The sequence below is a fragment of the Silurus meridionalis genome, chromosome 24, assembly GCF_014805685.1.
Source record: "Silurus meridionalis isolate SWU-2019-XX chromosome 24, ASM1480568v1, whole genome shotgun sequence".
Lineage (NCBI taxonomy): Eukaryota > Metazoa > Chordata > Actinopteri > Siluriformes > Siluridae > Silurus > Silurus meridionalis.
The window spans coordinates 1,792,542-1,806,374 of NC_060907.1; the positions used below are offsets into that span (position 1 = coordinate 1,792,542).

General features: G+C 41.9%; 2 protein-coding genes across 11 annotated transcripts in view; both read left to right on the forward strand.

Moving 5' to 3' along the window:
- The window catches only part of LOC124378402 (CMRF35-like molecule 5), a 129,226-nt gene that overhangs the window by 46,807 nt on the left and 68,586 nt on the right, over positions 1 to 13,833 (forward strand). The gene's annotated exons all lie outside the window — the stretch shown is intronic.
- Positions 1 to 13,833, forward strand: part of LOC124378344 (polymeric immunoglobulin receptor-like) — a 90,302-nt gene that overhangs the window by 17,455 nt on the left and 59,014 nt on the right. The gene's annotated exons all lie outside the window — the stretch shown is intronic.

Genomic DNA, 13,833 nt, shown 5'->3' on the forward strand with positions numbered 1-13,833 from the left:
ATTCCTGAACTATTAAACGCACCCAAATATAAGCTGCACCCACTGAATTTGACCAAGATTTTTATTTTGAACATGAATATGCCACACCTGTCTATACCGCAGGTTTCTACACTGAAACTAATGAACTTTACATAGGCTTTAACGAAAGACAGTGTCTGTTACACGGCTTGTATCTAAACAGTAGCCTACCAAGTTCACTGTCTTCTTTCTTCCTTTCACAACAATTTCACCACCGGTGAATCTTTTCTCCCGATGCCCTGCAGCTCAGAACACAGGTGAAGTGTGTTTTCATGCCCGTTGTTTTCAGCGTGACGAATGATTCGCATTTCCTGTAGACAGTCCGAGTGAGCGGCAAGTCAAACGTCAGAGGAACATCATCCATATTTATGATGTGGTGCGGCCCGATTCAGTGGGAGCGCATCTGATTTAATATAAAGAGTTTCATTGGTTCACCTTAAACCGTTCGGCAATTTCATTGGTCTTATGTTATGGGGCTCAGTGTTTTTTTGGCTTGAAGTATGTGAAACCGAAAACCCAGAAAAATCCATAAATCCATATATATATATATATATATATATATATATATATATATATATATATATATATATATATACAGTTGTGTTCAAAATTATTCAACCCCCAATGCTGTAAATGGTTTTAGGGAATTTAGTGTACATTTGTAATTGTATTCAGAATGAAATCCTACAAGGACTTCTTAAAGAACCATATGCAACTAAAATGACATCAATTAGTTTTGTAATACAGTAGTAAATGTTTCTTTTGTGAATTCTTCATTGACATAATTATTCAACCCCTTAAAGACTACCACTCTGAAGAACAGAGGTTCAATGAAGTGTTTTCAATCAGGTATTGAAAACACCTGTGGATATCAGGGAGCAGCAATAAAGCCTAATAAGCACCAATTAGGCAGCTTTAAAATGACTGTGATACTCAGCTCCTTCTAGACATTTACTGGTGTGGTTACAAACATGGTGAGGTCAAGAGAATGGTCCAGGAAGACAAGAGAACAGGTGATTACTCTTCACAGGAAGGGCAATGGCTATAAGAAGATTGCAAAGATGTTAAACATACCAAGAGACACCATAGGAAGCATCACTCCAAGTCCACTAGAGCATGGTTGCAGATTAAAGGCTGGAACATTTTGAAGTGGCCATCGCAGTCACCAGACTTAAATCCGATTGAGAACCTCTGGTGGGACTTAAAGAAAGCAGTTGCAGTGCGCAAGCCTAAGAATGTGACTGAACTGGAGGCTTTTGCCCATGATGAATGGGTGAAGATACCCGTAGATCGCTGCAAGACACTTGTGTCAAGCTATGCTTCACGTTTAAAAGCTGTTATAACTGTAAAAGGATGTTGTACTAAGTACTAAGATTGAATGTCACTTGGGGGTTGAATAAAACTGATAATGATGTGAGATCAGAAAAGACATTTGTGGTTATTTCATTATAAATGTTATGTTATATTTGTCTGACCTACACGTGCCTCTTTGATTTAATTGTAAGCAGGATGACTGAATGATCATAATCAATGTCAAACCGACCAAAACAATCAATTTCAGTGGGGGTTAAATAATTTTGAACACAACTGTGTATATATATATATATATATATATATATATATATATATATATATATATATATATATATATATATATATATATATATATATATAATTTTTTTTTTTTCATGTTTTCACTTTGGACAGTGGCAACAAGATTTATACTAGATGAATGTCTGTGTGAAAATAGAAATTTAAGTCTAATATAAAAGCCAGATAACACATTAGCACTCACCTTTTGAGCCTCTGTAAATTAGAATTATTTTCTTTTTTATAATATTTCATGCCATTGCATGAGCATGTACATCACATCACTGTCCTGCTCAGCACTTTGATCGTTAATAAAGACACTCCTTGGCTATCAAAAAAAAGAACGACGAAAAATTTGTTTTTTAACCTATACAGTTCTGACATGGAGGCTGCAGTTTATTTAAAAGCAGGTACACATTTTGCAAAGTGCTTCACACCTCTCGGACGCTGTGGTTTGAGAAATGTGAAGCGCTTTGCAAATGTGTCTGATTGTTTTTTTTTAACTGAGCAAAAATGTATCTTGCCCAGGTAAAAAAAAAAACTTTCATTTTCAACCTTTATGATGACCTGCTTAACAGTTGCTGTTCTTTGTACCCAAAATTAAAACAACAGTAACTCACTTCACACAGTCACACCAATAACACACACCTCTTATACATAACTAATGAGGCAATGACATTTATTTTTTATTTATTTAAACCAAACATAAAGGTTTCTCCCATAGTTTTACTTAATCTTCACCTAATAAACTATTATAATATATAACATTTTAATGTTTTTTTTTCCTATTTCAGACAAGTGATGTTTATGAAAATTGTCCAAATTTTATTCTCTTCAAGAAACAGTAAACACCAATTTACCCAAATCTGTATGCAAGACTCCAGACCCAACCACCGAGCAGTCAGACACAATCTACCAGAATTCATCCAATACTGATAATCAATCAAATTCAGTCTACCAGAATCTGACAGTCCCATAAAGCAAATATGATTAAGATAAGATTAAAATGCTGGTGCAGTGTTTTTTTCCCCAGCAGATGTTTTGCCTCTGTATTACTCACTTGCTAACATTTATTTTTTTGACTGTTTCTTATTGTACCTCTGATTTTTTTAAGTCTTCTTTGATTAATCCCACAACATCTGATGCCAAGCCTGCATGTAACAATGCTGTATACTAAATCATACTATACTGTATACTAATGTCTGTGGTTTGTCAGTAAAATTCATTTTATTGTTTTTACTTAGCATTTCTTAAAATCCATTGCATGTTACAACCAAATTCCAACCAAATAAAGGTTGGGACGCTGTGTAAAATGTAAATAAAAGCAGAACGCAATGATTTTCAAATCTCATAAACCCATATTTAATTCACAGTGGAACATAGAAAACATATCACATGTTTAAACTGAGGAAATGAACCATTTTAAGGAATTAAAAAATACTGAAACATGTATCAAAAAAAGTTGGGACGGGGCAACAAAAGTGTGAAAAAAGTAAATTTAATTAAAAATGAAACAGTTGGAGAAATACTTTGCAACTCCATTTTGGGATTCGAGAGGAACACAACATCTGAAACATATTTATGTACATTTTTTATTTGTCTCATATCAGATCTGTGTGCTTCCCTGATTTTTGTGTTTACATGCAACATGTGCATGTTACATCTAAACCTTGCTTTTCTTGTGATTCATCACTTCCCTCACTTCATATCTGTTTGGAGTTTACTTTTTGATTAATTTGTGTTTAAATACTCTGTTGTGATTCATGTGTACTTCACAAAATAACTATTTCTTATGTCCTAGTATTGTGCTTGCCAGCCACTCGACCCACTCCTGGATTATGTTCTTGCTTTTGGAATTCAATTTGAACTTTTTGCTATTTGTATTAATAAAACATTTTTATCTGCACTGCATCTGCTTTTGTTTGAATAGAACTCACATTACACAACACATCACTTTGCCAGTATCATGGATGAGTAAGAATCAGATGAAGTAATCAACATGCTTTAACTTAATTAAAATTCATTGTTATATTTGCATGGTGATTTTAACAATGGAAATTGTCCTAAAGCAGGTTTACAGAATTAATAGATTATGAACTCGACTCAACTCGGTTCAGTTTCTTTAGTGTTTTTTTCCTCTTTCCCAGCTACATATTAGGTCTTTTTCAAATTGCAGATATTCTTTCATACAATGAAAATTTTTCTTTGAGAGTTTAGTGAGTCCCAAACCTGAGGAGAGTCAATGATTCATGTTCCGGTCATGGTCCCAGGGACATTAGCATTATGGCCAATGGTGGACTGTAAAGAAATAAATGGTTATAGTATTTCCATTTGGGGAGACTTGTACTGTAACTTGTACTGTAACACTAGATTTCAAAGTCAAATATATACATTTTTGCTGAACTACATTTAAAAAAAATCAGTCATTTTTTTTTTATTTATGAGGATAAAAACTTAACTGGTCAAACACGGAGTTTTGAACAGCACTTGGTGTTTCTACTGATCACCAAAATACAGTTTAGCATCAGTTCAAAGGCAAGCAGAACATTTGAAGAGAAATAAATGATGAAGAAACTCCAGACTCTAATTATACTGACCTTATTTACACATTTATTTTTTAGGCAGTTGAACAGAATGTTTTGGGCCCATAATTGTAATAGAAATCAAATTCAACTCAATAATACTCATTAAGTTTGGGGACTGCTGTGTTAGAGAAGTGAATAAAAGAGTGCAGGCAGGGTGGAGTGGGTGGAGAAGAATGATAGCAAGAGTAATCTGTGATAGAAGGGTATCAACAAGAGTAAACGAGAAAGTTCATAGCACTGTGGTGAGACCTGCGATGTTGTATGTTTTAGAGCAGGGGTGTCCGCGGTCGCCCACAAGGACCACATGAGTCACCTGGTGCCCGTGCAGTTGGTGTAATTGCGTCAACACCTCGGGTTTCATGTCCACCGGCAATAGCACTTGGAGGACACCCAACGATAAAGCACCCCCTCCTTCTCCACCAGACGATCCCACTGCCGAAACAAAAGCACAGCGGGCCTAGAAAGTTTCTTACGCTCCTCAAGCTAGGCAGCAATTTCCGCCTCCAGAACACCAGCAGCTCTCCAATAACTGGGTCGGCCTGCTGCTGAGCAGACATATCACTGATGGAATAACCAGGAAAGGATACAATCTGGTTTACCTGAGTCACCAATCCGCCTTGGTCGACTTGACGCAATGCAGCAGGAACAGATACACCTGGGCACAAATCCTGAACCTCCACAGCAGGTGAGTTCTGGCGTGACAAGGCATCAGCATTGCGGTTGCTCTTACCTGATCTATACTTAAGCTCAAAGTCAAAGGCTGCCAACTGTGCAGCCCAACGCTGTTCCATTGCATCAAACTTAGCTGAGGTCAGGTAGCTAAGAGGGTTATTATCGGTGTAGACTACTTGTGTCCCAGCAGGTACTCCCGGAACTTCCCAATCATGGCCCACTTGAGCGCAAGAAACTCCAGCTTCATAGAACTGTAGTTTAAAGTATTGCGCTACCATAAGCTATGGGATGCACCTTACCTTGTTGCTCTTGTGAGAGGACCGCCCCTAGCCCCCCATAGCTGGCGTCCACCTCCAGGATAAAAGGAAGTGAAAAGTCGCCATAGGCGAGCACAGGGGCTGTGGTAAGTCTACCCTTTTAATCCTCGAAGCTACTCTGACACTCTGTATACCATGCCTCAGCAAACTCACGGGACCCAGACTTTGAAAGCTTTGGGGTTGCCAGCTCTGCCACCAACCTGTGGAGGGGGGCAGCCAGCCTCGCAAACCCCTCCACAAAACGGCGGTAGTAGCTAGCAAACCCCAAAAATTACCGCAAACCTGCAACACTGGTTGGCTGAGGCCAGTGCGAAACGGCCTCAATCTTCAATTCAATTCAATTTATTTTTATTTGTATAGCGCTTTTAACAATGAACATTGTCTCAAAGCAGCTTTACGCAGATAATGTGGTGATTAAACGTAAAAATGTTCTTTGTAAGTATGTTTGTCCCTGATGAGCAACTGTGGCAAGGAATAACTCCCTGAGATGGCTGTGGCAAGGAATAACTCCCTGAGAAAGAAACCTTGAGAGGAACCAGACTCAAGAGGGAACCCATCCTCATCTGGGTTGCACCAAATGTCCATTTGAAGCAGATATACAATGCTGCGGGGTGCAGTGATGATGATCAGAAGCAAACTGCACTCCCGAGTCAGTGCAGCAGACCGCCGACACCAACTACAGTCCAATCCATCCTCAAAGCACCCGTTCTACTCCGAATTTCATGGAACCACCCAAGGTGTTGATAAGAGACCGTCCCAAGCTGCACAGAAGTGTGAAGATCCACGGAGGGGAGAGGGGCAGGAACAGTGGTCACTGGAGCCTCAGGAGCATGTTTAACTCGACCGAGAGAGAGAGAGAGAGAGAGAGAGAGAGAGAGAGAGAGAGAGAGAGAGAGAGAAGGATATGGATTATTAAGTGTCCCTATCGGTGTATGAAAGTTAATGTCACTGTGCAGTTTGGACTCCGGCAAGACTCGCTATGGCAGCATAACTAAAAGGGAGAACCAGAAGGTAACACAGACATGAAGGATCTCTGGGATAAGAGACGACCCACCACACCACCGTCAACAAACCCGAGTGAACGTGTGAATGTGAGGGGACGACAGCATACAAATATGCCAAAGTTCACCAAACACTCTATATCCATGTTCCCTCCAGATCTGAGCCTTTATCTAAGAAAAATCTACTGATAAAAGGTTTGACTAAATAAATACGTTTTCAACCCCGACTTGAACACTGAGACTGTGTCCGAGTCCCGAACACTGGTTGGAAGGCTGTTCCATAACTGTGGGGCTTTATAAGAGAAAGATGGCAGATGGTATATTTGTATGCTGTCGTCCCCTCACATTCACACGTTCACTCGGGTTTGTTGACGGTGGTGTGGTGGGTCGTCTCTTATCCCAGAGATCCCTTCCAACCTGCTGTAGTCTTTATTATTTGAGGAACCAACAGATAGCCAGCACCTTTTGATCTAAGTAGGTGTGGAGGATCATACTGGTACAGAAGTTCACTCAGATACTGCGGTGCGAGACCGTTAAGTGCTTTATACGTCAGTAGTAATATTTTATAATCAATGCGAGATTTGATTGGGAGCCAGTGTAAATTGATTAAAACAGAGGTGATGTGGTCGTATTTCCTAGATCTAGTGAGGACTCTTGCTGCTGCATTCTGAACTAACTGAAGCTTATTTATACAGCCGTATATGCTGAAACAGAAACACCATCCAGAGATGCTACGTAATCGGAAAGTTTACTTCTAGCTGCATGTGGTCCTAGTAAAAGTACTTCCGTCTTATCTGAGTTGAGCAGAAGAAAGTTATTAAGCATCCACTGTCTAATGTCCTTCACACACTTCTCAACATTGTTAAGCTGATCTCGGTTATCTGGCTTTGCTGAAATATACAGCTGTGTGTCATCAGCATAGCAATGGAAGCGAATCCCATGTTTATAAATGATTTCACCAAGAGGCAGCATATATAAAGAGAAAAGCAGTGGGCCTAAGACAGATCCTTGAGGAACACCAAACTTTAACTCATAGAGTGTGGAGAACTCACCATTTACATCAGCAAACTGATAGCGATCAGTCAAATAAGACCTAAGCCAAGAGAGAGCTGTTCCCTTTATTCCAACAATGTTCTCAAGTCTAGCAAGCAGTATAGTGTGATCAATGGTGTCAAAAGCTGCACTAAGGTCGAGCAAAACGAGTAAGGAGACAAAACCCTGATCAGAGGTCAATAACAGGTCATTTACCACCTTAACTAGCGCCGTCTCTGTGCTATGATGAGGCAGAAATCCTGACTGATACATTTCAGAAATGGTATTCATAAGCAGATGTGAGCAGAACTGCTGTGCTACAACCTTTTCTAAAATTTTGGATATAAAGGGGAGATTTGATATTGGTCTGTAGTTGAACAACTGACATGGGTCAAGGTCAGGTTTCTTAATAGGGGGTGGATAACTGCCACTTTGAAGGATGTAACGTAACGTTGTTTCTAGATGTTCAGTGGCCCAGTCGAGCTCTGCGGGGTCTGACAGAGATCTATCTAATATCGTAATTTCGGGGAGATTATTAATAAAGCGTGCTGCTGTAGCTGACGTGAAAGTACGCTTACACGGTAACATGGTAAAGTAGAAATGCAATGACTGAGGCAAATTTTAAATGAGATTAGATAATGGTTTGAAATTGCTTCAGACTGTGGAATTATGACTAAGTTTTTTATTTTTGATCCCAATGTTAACAACAAATCGAGAGTGTGCCCACCACTATGAGTGGGTCCTATAACATTCTGATTAATTCCAACTGAATCTAGAATGGACACAACTGCTGCTCTTAAGGAGTCTTCCTGATTATCAAAATGAATATTAAAGTCACCAACAATTAATGCTTTGTCTAAAGAAGTAGCTACATTTGTGATGAAATCTGCAAATTCTATTAAAAAATCAGAGTAGGGCCCTGGGGGTCTATAAATAATATTTAGTGGAATTAACTGACTTGACCTGCTTTCGGACACTGAATATTTTATGTTGGTGTAAAGAACTTCAAATGTTTTACATTTTTGTTTAGTCTTTTGTGTGACGTTTAGATTATTATTATAAATAGCGGCTACTCCACCTCCTCTGCCATTCAGACGGGGTTGGTGTATGTAACTATACCCAGGAGGACTCGCCTCATTTAATGCTACATATTCATTTGATTTAATTCATGTTTCTGTCAAACACATTATATTAAACTCCTGGTCGGTAATAATTTTGTTTATAGTAAGCGCTTTTGGCGTGAGAGATCTAATATTCAACAATCCAATTTTTAGATCAGAGGTGCTGGCTGTGCGTTCAGTCCTATTTAATTTGATGTTAATCAGGTTACTTAAACAGACTTTCTGATAATTCCTATATTTTAGTTTTGCTCGGGGGACAGACACAGTCTCAATATGGTGGATCCTGAGTGACGACTCTGTGCAGCTAGCAGACGGTTAGTTTAGCCTGTCTGTCTGCTCCCTGGCCTTGGCTCTAGACAGTCACTTGTTAACTAGTGCTGTTCTGAGACTATTACCTATACTACAAGAAATGAGAGCAGCACCTTCCCGGGGTGGGATGGATACCGTCCCGCCCTAACAGGCCAGCCTTGCCCTCAAAAATGCTCCAATTATTAATGAAGCCCACATCATTTTTGGAGCACCACTCGGACATCCAGCAGTTCAGCGACCATAACCTGCTGTAGGCTACATCGCCACGTCGCATTAAGATGGGGCCAGAGCATATTACAGCATCAGACATTGCCTTTGCTAACACCTCTATAATATTACTCTTAGTAACCTCTGACTGTCGAAGGCATATATCATTATCTCCTGCGTGAAAAACTATCTTAGAGAACCTGTGCCTTTCTAAGAATCTAAGCTGACCTGCTATGTCCGGCGCCCTGGCTCCCGGTGTACACATAACCTGTGCTGCTGGTGCCCCTAAAGGTCTAGCTAATTTCACCTGCCTCAGAATGGAGTCTCCTAAAACCAGAGCTCTTTCAGGTTTCTCAGCGGGTGCTTCACTGAGGAGAGCAAACCTGTTGGACACGCGAAGCGGAGAGGAATGGTGCTCCCGTGGGCGAGCCTTAGCGTTAGCTTTGGCTTTGCGAGTATGCCGCCGAGTCGTCACCCATTCGCCCCGCTGCGAGGGCTCTAATGCCAGAGTTGGGGGAATATTACCTTCACCTAGGGCATCCAGACTTTCCCCTGCAGAACCTAGACTGCTCTCACACTCACTACTTCTCTCTAGACTCTGGATGCGCTCCTCTAATGCTAAGATCTTCTCCGTCAAAGAGCAAACTAGCTTACACTTCTCACATATAAAATTATCGCTGACAACAGAGAAAGACTGTTGGAAAGTTCTCCTTTCCGATTGCTGTGTTCTTGCTCTGTTGCCCTTGTAGAGGTACCCCGGAACAATGAAAGAACAACCCACACGAGTAAAATCACGTCTGGTTTATTCAAGATCAATGTTCAACAAAATATGTGAGAGCACGATATTTATACACACAGAGTGGTAGCAAGAGGCGCCAAAAGGCGGGGGTTATTGCGCAATAGAAGGCAGTCGACCTCTCTTCTTACGAGATGTGCATCAACTCAGCATTATTATTTGTAAGGTCAGATAAGCAAAAAACAGGAACAGATAAAGAAAAAAACAGCATGTGTAAGATTACAAAGGTCATTTAAATGTCATACAAAAGAAAGGGAATATCATTGTACAAATCAGGAACATGCTCCAACACGTACTGCACGTATGCATGTAGTGAAACAGGAACCTAAAACAGGAAACAGCTTTAACTGTCAAAACACGAGAGAACTTGTTATTAAAAAAAGGCACTTTCATAATGATGTGCTTGCATATATGAATATTAAATCTCACAAAGACTGACTAAACATGTCACACTTCACACACTGAGTGAACTGGATGTTCGCCATAGTAGAGAAATTACGTACCTTAATGTGGTTACTGTAGTGTGTGTTCGTAGTTCTGGTGAATGTCCTCCACTCACTGCTTTCAAACCCTCAAACCTGGAAAAAAGCGCTCTTCCGAAAGCAAAAATAGTTGAGACGGAGCCAATGGAAAGTGAAGGATGCAGGAAATCAAAATGATATTTTAAAGCGATGAAAGCAAGAAAAAACGAACTGTAAAAACTTTAAAACGCCGATACAAACAAAATTCCCGGTGAACAGTTCAACAACAGGAAACAGGAACTGACGTCACCTTGTAATAACACCAGGGTCTGGGTCTTGCCTGGGTCTGTAGAAACCCCTTCTGAGGGGATCACATGCCCCAGTTACTGCACTTCGTGTTTGAAGAAGCACACTTGGACAACTTAGCCTTCAAACCTTCCTTGTGTAACCGGCTTAAGACTACCTCCATCCAAACTAGATGTTGGTCAACTGATGAGGAGAAAACAACAATGTCATCCAGGTATAAGAGGAGAGACTGACACTGTTGGTCCCCAAACAACCGTTCCATTAATCTCTGGAAGGTGCTGGGAGCGTTGCAAAGGCCAAATGGCATCCTGTTCCATTTAAAGATCCCAAACGGAGTACAAAACACTGTCTTAGATCTATCTGCCTCACTAACAGGGACCTGATTGTACCCACTGGCAAGGTCCATGGTAGAAAACCAACGTGCCCCTGCCAGTGAGTCCAACGTCTCCTCGATACAAGGTAGAGGAAAGGCATCCTTCCTGGTCTTAGCATTTAAATGACGGTAGTCCACACACATGCGTAGAATGCCGTCCTTCTTTTTAACCAAAACGATGGGCGAAGCATAAGGGCTGCAGCTCTCTCTAATTACCTGAGCCTCCAAAAGTTGGTTAAAGTAAGCCTTTACTACCTCATACTCTGAAGGAGGAATACGCCTGTACCGCTGGCACACAGGGACCTCATCTAGTAAGGGGATGTCATGGGAAATGAGATTAGTACATCCCAAATCCCCATCATGTATGGAAAACACAGATGAATACCGGTCTAGTAGTAGCACCCTTACCTTGCCTTGTTCTTCCACTGACAACACAGACAAGTCAATCGCCCTGATCTGCTCTTGTACAGGAGGGGAGACCTGCACAACTTGTGTATTCACCCTAGCTGAAACCCCCTGAACTTCAGTGACCTCTGGGGGTAAGCTCACCACCTGAACATGGTTAACAGTGCCTATGACCGTGCTAGCATACATCACTACATCTATTGTACCCACATTAACCACAGGCACATAAGCTGTGCCATGGTGCACGTGGACCAGAGCAGGAGATGCCAACAAACCTCCTGGGAGACCAGAATCTGGAGGCTCAAACAATACTGTACCACTTGAGTACTGGGCAAAGCACCTTACGGCAACCAATTTCATGGCGCCCCCTGGGATGCGACACGCTCGACGTCCACGCACCTTAACTCGACCCGCCTGATCTGAAACTAGCTGGATGTCTATGTGATGGCAATGCTGTAAGGCCTGGACAACAGAAATAGGGGCCTGTGACACAACAGGTAAATCAAAAAGATTGGTGCCATGCTGACCAAAGAGCTCCCGTGAGCAGTGGCTTAGGACGTTCATTCCCAGAACACCAGGAACCTGAGCACCCAAACCACCGAGAGGATCTCTGACCACCAGCACTCCACACCCTAAAACCACACGCCCACAAAGTTGTACATCTAGTTCTAAATAGCCAATATAAGGAATTGAGAGGCCATTCGCAGCCCCGAGCTGTAAACAATGACACGACCTAAGCTGTTCCTGACCCCACGACCCAAAATTTGCCAAGAAACACTTTATGTGGACGTAATGGTGGACACCATAGAACCAGTGTCCACCAGGCAAGGTACCATAACCCCACCCATACACACGTCAAGATGTGGACACGTTGACATAAAATGAGACATAAAATGGGCATCATTTAGAACACCTGAGCATGTCTTTTCCCCGACCAAGCTGTGGCCCTGCAGCTCAGCGGAACTAGTTTTCCGACAGTTGCCTGGACTGTGACAGCCCACCTCTCGGTACCGCGGAGGCTGCACGTACTGGTGGAAAGCGAAAAGGTCTCCGTTCCCCATCGCAATCCCTAGCAAAGTGACCAGGTTGCTGACACCTTCCACAAATTATCTGATTAGATCGGGATAATTGCGAACGCTGAGGATTTTGAATTTGAGCCACACTTTGAGTAAGTTGATATAATTGTTGTTGCTTTTTCAGCATTTCTCGCAACTCGCCCAATTCGGAGGTCGCCGAGTTACTACTTCCCCCGGTGTGCTAATGTCCCTGTACCCCGTCCTGAATACTTTGAGTGGAAGGAGCTGATTGGCTTCGACCACGCGCCCCCCCAGGCATTCCCTCACGTTCCCAGCGAATAGCTTCGCCGCGAACATCCAACAACGTAGCAGTGGGTTGGCGGCGGACCAACTGTTTCAATTCACGTCGAAGCGCACCGTCACTCACATGTTCAACAAATTGATCTTGCAATAAACTATCCGCATTAGGCATACAATGGGGTGATTGATGTTTCACCTTTTCCAGAAGATTCAACAGGGCTAGGGAGAACTCTTACAAGGTCTCCCCACCCTGTTGTTTTTTGGAAAAAAAGGACTCTTGAAGAGCTACGTGCGAACTTGTGCAACCATACAATTCGCGCAACGCCTGAATAATTTTGTTTGGATCCTCCCTCTCGTCCCTTGGCCGATATCGAATTTCCTCCCTCGCCTCTCCCTCCAAATGATCAACCAATAAGAATGCTTGATCAACCAAAGAGAGATGGCAAAGACGCATGCAGGCCTGAGCCTCCTCCACCCATTCCTCAATCATAACGCCATACCTACCGTTAAATTTCGGACACTTAAGATCCCGAGGAACAAAAACGAAACGATCTGTTGCAGAGGCAACAGCACCAGTGAATGGTGGATCTACAATAGGAGACATAGGAGCATTAAATGGGCCAGGTTGCGCAATTGGCACTTGCTCCTGTTGCATTCTTTCATTATCTGCCCTTAATTTACTGATTCAAAATAGAATCATTAAATACAGGGCTGGGGTTACCCACCGGAGTGATCAGCACTAAATATCAAAAAGCACACTTCCACACACACACACACACACACACACACACCTCACCGTGAATTCAGAAAACCCACTCATACACGTCAAAAAAATGTCGCACTGCAAACATCGAAATAGCACCACCAAAGACCTTTCACCCGTGGGACCCCAGCTCCTGAAAGAAACCAAAAGCAAAATAAATCTCAGACCAAAATGAATAAAAAAGGAAATCGAGGTCACAATTCCACCGTAATATGATGGACGGTCACCGAAGCACAATATGGTTCATCATATACACCTCTTAAAGAGAAAAACAATGCAAAACTCAAAAGGAGCGGCCGCGTCGTCCTTAAGCCCGCCCCGATACTGGCACATTGCTCCACCTCAAAGTAGGCCAGAAAATACAAGTTAAAACAATCACAAAAGCCAAATGGCAGCAGCAGAATTCCCCTTTTAAATAGTTGTAAGCCGAGGTTGTTCATTCGGCGCGCAGCGGAGGGAAAGCCGAATTGCAGCAATAATCGCCCAGGACGAAAAAGAGGATCGTATAATACAAACAATGATACAAGATATAAATGATTTTTTGAGTAACGAGTAATTGCA